Consider the following 8,475-nt stretch of genomic DNA (forward strand, 5'->3'; position numbering starts at 1 on the left):
ATATATATATATATATATATATATATATATATATAGCTATAGATATATGTATATATATATATTGCACATCTTAGCTGTTCCAGGAAAAGACCACCAATTCTCGTGTTGATTTGTGAGGTCTAGGTCGGAACTGTCAGAAAATCCGGTCAGTTAATGACAGTGATCTACATGATTAAGAAGCCAAAAGTCTCTGCATTAAGTGAGCATTATCTGCTTGCTCACCCCGGGCCTTGTCTGTCTAATGTAGTGGCAAACGTTTAGCTACATGAGACATAATTCCAGTCAATGAGCTCTCAAGCCGAGTGTTTGGCTTTTTTCCATGTATAGGTAGTTTTTACAGTAAGGTTTCCTGCACATAAAGCAATTGATATAGTGATTGTTGGGTCACATGCATTAATTTATATAATTAAACAGAGCGTACCACAACAATAACAATCTAGAACATTTAGATACTTTCCAAAATGACTGCTGCTTTAGCATGTCATTGAAAACAACAAAAGAAAAAAAGGGAAAATGTACACAATTGTAGAATCTACATGTTGCAGCTGAACTTCACTTTAAGCATAACCAGTTATTGATATTTCAGTGTAATCAATAAAACATAGGCTCATTGAGAGTCAGTATAAGGGCAATTTGGCATTATTTTCTCTGTTTGTGAATTCCATCTGACATTTATTTTCCCTGTCCATTATTTCTCATATCCTATGCTACAAAGGTAGCTCTAGTCATTAAACTGACTAGTTTAAAAAGTGTTCAAAAGAAATTTCAACACTGCAACCCATTGCTTTGACAACCAGTGTTTACACCATGGGAAATGGGAAGATACCTACTGCACTGGCCAGGCTCCAACTGCTGTCTGTGGAGAGCCCTGGCATAGAATACTGTCCAGAAACGGAGAAGCGCCATCTTTTCAGTCTGGTATGTCAACAAAATGGTGGTGGAGGAGAAAAGATTATATGTCATCAAGCAGCAAAACTGGCCCAGTGTTTGCCATTATTCATTGATTTCAGAGGCTGTGTATAAAGCAACCTATCCTGTGGAAATGCATGATGTATATTGCTACTGTTTTTTTTTTAAATACTAATATATATATATATATATATATATATAAATATATATATATATATATATATATATATATATATATATATATATATATATATATATATATATATATATATATACATTTTATGTGCAAGATCTGCACACTTCTAATTTCTCTGATTTATGTCTATACTCTCTGCATTTAACCCTATGCATCTGGGGAAGCTGCAATTTGATCTAGAAATATAGCAATAAAAAGACACAAGGGGGTGCCAACTAAGTGCAGTATTAAGGATAACTGCTGCCAAATGCAAACTCACATAAATCCACAGAAATGTGCTTGTCAGTGTAATAACAGCTGATAAAGCTCCCTGGCTTTCCTTAACAATAAGTGATAGTAGTTTAGGTTGATAGGAAAGCCAGGGAGCCACATGTCAGCCAAGCCAGGAAGGCATCGGAAACCATCGTGGAGCACAGAACCGGAAGTAACGTCACACCTGGGGACAACCTGTACTGAAGATATATAGCAATATAGCAAAGATTTGTGTGGATTTTAGGACTCTGCTTAGAAGATAAGGACTATTACAGCACAGATCGGATCTGTGTTTTCTTGCAGCCCAATATTTGCTTATTATAAGACTCATCTGAGCATTTCTTGTGCCTGTAAAGCCCTGTACACACATACCGAATGTCGGCCGAACGATCGGCCGTCTTTTGTCCGGTGCTGTACTGTCGGCTGAAAAGTGCTAAAGACTGCACACGAATTTTGTCGGCCAACAACAGCCGACTGCAGAAGTGATGTCATGTGATTGTTAACTTTCCGTGTGTTTTTTCTTTTCTGAGCATGCCCAGTCTTGCTAATCTGCTGTTTGTCAGCCGAATTCTGTACTGACTGGCGAACAATCGGCCGTTCTGGTGACGGCCAACAACATTCTTTAAGTCTGCACGCAAGATTCTGTTCGGCCGAAAATTCGCTGTCGGTTGTCGGAAGCATCATACTAACAAGCCGACAATCGGCCAATCGTTCGGCAGCCGAATATTTACATCCGACAATCGCTACGTGTGTAAGGGGCTTATGTCAGCAAATACCACTCATGAATTCAAAAGCACTTTAAGGGCAGTGTTTGCTTATGGTTAAAGAGATTTAGCAACATCCTAGTGCAACTAATTAAATGTGGAAAAAAGTGAACTGGTCTGTCAAGATCAATATTGCACCCAAATTGGGTCAGTTTGCAATAAGTGGAGTTGTTTACTATGCATAGCCCATTGTGCTGTTGATTTACCATCATTTAACCCAGTAACGATCCATAATCACCTCCTAACATAAATATGCTGTAAATTAGAAATCAGTGGTGTCTAATGATGGAAGGCCATCAGTATGTTGACAATCTTGTTCTTTTCTATACCACATGGAATCTTTAATACCCTTTTGGCTCTCTTCTTAAGCACCAGGCCAGTGCTGATGGGTGTCTGCTTCTTCCACACCAAATTTGCCACAAGAAGGGATACAGGTATTTTGGGGTTTATGTAGAACTCTTAACAATCTCTAATAAAGCTGTCTCTAAGCTATATCTGAATTTTTTACAGGAAAAATCAGAGCGGTGATGGTATTCCTTCAATGGAAAGGAGGTAACAACTCACCCACCCTCCAGTGTTCAGTGAAGCTCAGCATAGAATCCCATAAGCCTGTATATACCCTCCAATGTAAGCAAGAGCTAGGTTTTACATAGGCACCCAAATCCTGCATCATCGGTGAATCGGTATCTGTCTACACGAGACTGGTTTTTAGAGAGGAGGTTCGTTAAGAGAAAGAAAAAACAATCCACATAAATAATAACAATGGAGTTTAGGGAAAAAACACCAATGGGAATGATTTATAGATATTCAATCATTTCTTTTTGGTAGCCATCTGTGCACTGGTAAAGGAATATAGTGCTTCATCACATGTATTTGGACCATGTTTAGGGAGAAACTTGTTGTGCATCCTGGTGATATGCCACTTGGTGTTGATGGTTACATCTGTCAATGCTTATCACTCTCTTAGAGAACTGTGCCTGACTGAGGACATGCAGAGATTAATGAATACTGACACTGAGCTGGAAAAAAAGAGTTGAGCTAGAGCTTTTTCATTTTTTAAAATAATGTTTTACAATATTTTTTAGGAAAATAAGAAACTGGTGCATCAAAAAAATAGCAGCGCTGATAAATATGATTAATAGACACATTCATGTGAATTGCCTTTTAAGTCCCGTACAAGAGATAATGAATCATAGTAATTTGGTTTCTGACATGTTTTCTCCAAAACAGCAACAACATCATTCAGCCAGCAAGCATAGCACAACAGCATATATATATTTTTTTATAATGATGTAAGACTATACTGTACATAAGTAACAATTATGAGTTCTAGTACTATTATACATCCTCCACTTTGCAGAACCTGCAACTGAAATCTTGGGTAATAACCATACATTATAAAACCTGCAGTCACAAGAGGACCTGTTGAACAATCATTATAGAATGCCCAGTGCATTTTTTTTAGAGGTTGGGCAAGGATACCTTTTGCAATGTAATCTATATTTAAAGCTTTGGCATTTCCAACAGTGTGTTATAGAAGTTATTTGACTACAGCACCTGCAAATAAATGATAGAACATTTCAATGTGAAGGAAATTGAAGCAGATTATGACCTTTTCTATACAGTGGATGAGAAGATTTAGTGTAAAGAAAGTCTTTATGGCGCCAGACATCCATAATTTTGATTAACTTTGCAATGTTTCAGAGCAGGGTCATGGTATTCGGCTGGTACCCTTTGAGATGTCAGTCACATTTCAATAACTTTCCAGTGTGAGCTTGTAACTTCTCTTTCCGCTAAGTTGAATGAGGCAGGTTAGCTTATGAATACAGCATGAAATGTCACTCAGAAAATTTTGTATTATGCTATCCATTGATTGGCATGTTTATGGCCACAAGGCTATTGCAAGGCAGATATATAACCCACTGTTGATGGATGATGTGCATTTTTATTCCTTTTGTATCCTGAATACTGAAGCTTAACACACTATATTTTATAAAAGCATTTTTTTTTTGTGATTTGTTGTTTTTACATTTTAATGAGTGAGATACACATGCTGTAGGTGTTATAGAACAGTGTTCAGTGAAGCTCAGCATAGAATCCCATAAGCCTGTATATTGAATGGTACGTTTTGTTTTTGCTTTAACTGCTGCCTAATTACAGCTGTAGAGCTTTTGAACAATACAGACAAGAAGCGCAAGACATCTCTGCCTGCTAATAAAAGCTGTAACGACTAAACCCTCAAGCAAAACAACAAATTCACTCGGCAGATAGCTACACTTTTAGTACAATTGGAATATATTTTTCTCCGTTATTTTAGCTAAAGTATATTTATTAGCTACAGTACTGCTATTATTATTGTTAATATTCCTAATTTTATCTTGATGACTATCTTTTATATAGTGACAACATATTACAAAGCACTATACAGGCGACATTTTATGATTCCAATTGTTTACTTGTACTTATTTTCCACATTCTTGTAGCCCATTTTTCCACCATGCTTGCTTTTATTGAGTTTACAATATAGTCAGTGCAAACACAAAGCATATATACAAATATGTATTTTTTTTTCATGAAAGGTGCATATATGCCAAGCACGATATGTATGTATGTGACACTTCGAAGTATTTATCGCCTCTCGTGGAAACCGCACTACAGTTAAAATGCCTTCGTCTTCCTTTCTTTTCAGGAGACTGGCCCCATCTTTGTTCAGGCAACATCTAAGGTCAAGAATGACACAAGCATGTAAATACTGGTGTCCTTGTATTCTTAGCCAATCTGTGTACTGTTTGTTGTACAGACTATTTGACTCACCAGACAATTACAATGTACAGTCTGAGTGAGTATATACTGGAAGCAAGTAAAAAAATCCTCCAATATATAGCAGAATTGGATGACTTTAACTTCCAAGCATTATTCTCCAAGGCAAACCTTGCTAGACAATAACTAAGCACAATCACTTAATCACTTGACTGGAGGTCATGGATATATATATATATATATATATATATATATATATATATATATATATATATATATATATATATATATATATATATATATATATATATTTATATATATATCAGGATTCCCAGCTGGATATGGGTCCCCCTGGGTCACTGGGTGCAACAAAAGTACCTACACTATGTTCCTCCAAGTGTGAGCACTGAGACAATGACCAGTCCAGTATCTTTGGGTTTTTCGTATTTATTGAGAATTTGGATAGGAGAAGGGAATGAGTGGGCTCAACTTTGGCTCAACTATGCACAACTTGCTGGGAACAACTGAAAATGCTGATTGGCGCTGACTTGACGCTGGCCAAATGCTGGTCACGGCCGGTTAACACTGGCTAATGCTGGCTTGCTGCCTGTTAACTCCAAACTGACCTAGGACTGTTTTCTTACATAAAGAAGTCCTCTTTGAATTCCCTTGAGCTATTTGTATGACTGCTGCACTGATGAACACTTCAGGGCCCACACTGGTGCCCCCTTTTACTCACTTATCTTCAGGGCTTAGACACAGGCACCCCCTTTCTAAGCCTTCTCTACTGGTTAGCTGGCTTCTGGATCCCTCTGACCTTCTGGAGTGGTCCCCCCCTCCCAGGCAGACCCCTGGGCGGTTTCAAGTACTCATGACACTGTTTTTCTCTGAAACTTCTGCCCAGCAGCTCCACTCGGTCCACAGCACTCTGGATCCCTCTCTGCAGCCCAGCTCAACCTTCGTCCTCTAGGTCAACTGCCCAGGACACCTTCACTACCACTGACAGTAGGAGAGACAGCCATCACCCTCCTCCTGGGACTCTGCTTCCCGCCAAAGATGCCCTGTCACATGCTCCCCTCAGACTTATAGCCCATCCCAGGGTGAATTGCGGCAAACTCCACCCACTGAGATAGCCATAAGCCCTGGTGTGCTATTGGCGAGGTTTCCTCCACTGTCCAATAAGAGCCCTCAATGGAAACAGTGGGGAGACTCCCCAGGCTCAGCAGGTCACACCTGGAAACATGTGACAGCCTAACTAAATGATCAGGCCCCCCTGATAAGCAGACAGGGCCACCGGTATGCTCTTTCCTAGCACCTACCTAGGAGGGAAGAAGTCTGTAGTCCTAACACACTTCCTGTTCTCAGGTGTTAATACTGCTCATCTATAGATATATTATTACCCTAAGGCAGGATGTGTGTTACTGGCAGGTCCACCAGGTCCACCAAAGCCTGAAAAAAAAAAAAAAGAAAACCAATGTAGCCACCACACATATTGGAAGCCACCATATTGGAAACCTGTAATATTTTGTATTTTTGTTCTCGTGTTAAATCATTTTTAGTTTTAAAGCAGTATTAAACCCATAACCAAAAAATGTAACATACTTCAGCTTGCCAATTATTGAATGTGGTGGCTGCATTTTGTTTTCTTTTTTTTAGGCTTTTTCCCTCTGTTTGCACCTGGTGATCTGGCCGGTAACGCATCTCCTTTATTAGAGTGCCTACACTTTGGATGAAGGAACAGAGACACCTTTGGACAGCAGCAATGTCAGTTTGAGGGGAATGGAGTGTTAGATGCACTAGCAGATTTAGATACACTAACAAATTGAAGCCAAACTCCAGCTAATACTTTTTAAGCAGTTACAGTAAAAAGTTGTTTTTCCTTTTGAGATAAAGGGTTTACATAAGGAATTACCTAAAAGCTGATCGTTGTAGGCATCCCTGTCAGTGTTGAATGGTTTGTCCCAAAATGCTACATCTGCAGGACTTACTGGCTGGATCAGCGGGTGAGGATAAAATAAAGAGCTGCAATTTAATATATGTATGCCTTTTTGTTTAATATCGCTGTAACTAATCCCCCTCTGACTTTAATATGATTTAGACTATCAACGCAAAAGTCTCATATATTTTCCATCTCTACTCACTGAGATGCTGTTAAGACACTGATTTCTCAACTTCTTGAGTCTCACTAAACTGCTAACTCCTGTCCCACTAAATCTGTTCCAGCAGAACTCTCTTGCAGAACTCTCTTATCCTGGATAGTTCCATCAACTGCTACTGTTTCTAGATTGGCAGCCTCCCAGTTGTTACAGTAACCTAATGCAGCCAAATTACTTCTACTACACCACCGATATATTACTTACATACTATACATATTGTGACAATGGTAGGCCCTACCACAGTGCAAATTTAGGAAAAACCTACACAGGTTTCAAATCAAGGCAGAGTGTGAAGCTTCAGAAGCTCCAGAGTATTATGTTTGAATGGAGAAATCTGGCTTGTCAGTTTTCTCTGGGTTTTGTAATCCCAGTTCAGGGTCTGGCTCTTGAATGTTTTAAAGTGTCTTTGGAGGGTTGAAACCTTAAATCCTCTGTCCAGTTCTTCCTGAAGGCCTGCATGTTGTGTGAGTATGCAGGTGTGCATGCTTATTAAAAGGCAAGCCTAAGCATAGCTCAGAGCTCTCATTTTGGAGACAGAGCTCTGTCAGGAGAAAACTGTGTGCTCCAACACGGAAATGTGTTCCAGTTGGAGATTGCACCCCATGTTGGTGGGATTCCTTGCCTTAGGAATGGGAGAGTACAGACACCTGTGCAAGCCTGTGCAAAAACCGGAAAGCCAAAGTGGCTAATGAGTTTGGGGGGCTGGAGGGAGTCTTTAAGTCTCTGGAAGAGTTAAATAGTCTGAGGTGCTAGAAGAATTATATCTAGAGGTCAGGAATGGGCCCATGCAGGGAGTTACTGTATCAAAAGGCTGAGTGAGGCAAGAGCCAGAGAGCTGAAGTCTTAAGTACCTGACAAGAGCGGTGATGCTGCTGAAGATGGAGCCAAGTGGTTTGTCATTTTCCGTTTCTGTTTTGCTTTGTGAAGCTGAGACCCCAACTTTATTATTAAGGATTTCTATAGCGCCAGCAGTTTACGCAGCTCTTTACAATATTAGAGGGAGACAGTACATTTACAATACAATAAAATACAAGAGGATTGAGAGGGCCCTGCTCAGAAGAGCTTACAATCTAATGGGGTGGGGCAGGTGTTACAAGAGGTTGTAACAGTAGGGAATGAGCTGATGGAAGATTAGTTGGTGGTGTGATAGGCTTCCCTGAAGAGATGAGTTTTCAGGGATCGCCTGAAAGCAGCTAGAGTAGAGGATAGCCGTACAGGTTGAGGTAGAGCATTCCAGAGGATGGGAGAGGCCCTGGAGAAATCCTGGAGACGACCATGAGCGGAGGAGACAAGGGAGCATTATGGTAGGAGGTCTTGATAGGAGTGGAGAGGACAGTTTTGGTGATATTTGGAGACAAGATTGGTGATGTAGCTCGGGGTAGAGTTGTGAATGGCTTTGTATGTTGTGGTTAGTATTTTGAATTTAATTCGCTGAGCA

This window comes from Pelophylax lessonae (genome assembly GCF_965119305.1).
Source record: "Pelophylax lessonae genome assembly, chromosome: 2".
NCBI classification, from domain to species: Eukaryota; Metazoa; Chordata; class Amphibia; order Anura; family Ranidae; genus Pelophylax; species Pelophylax lessonae.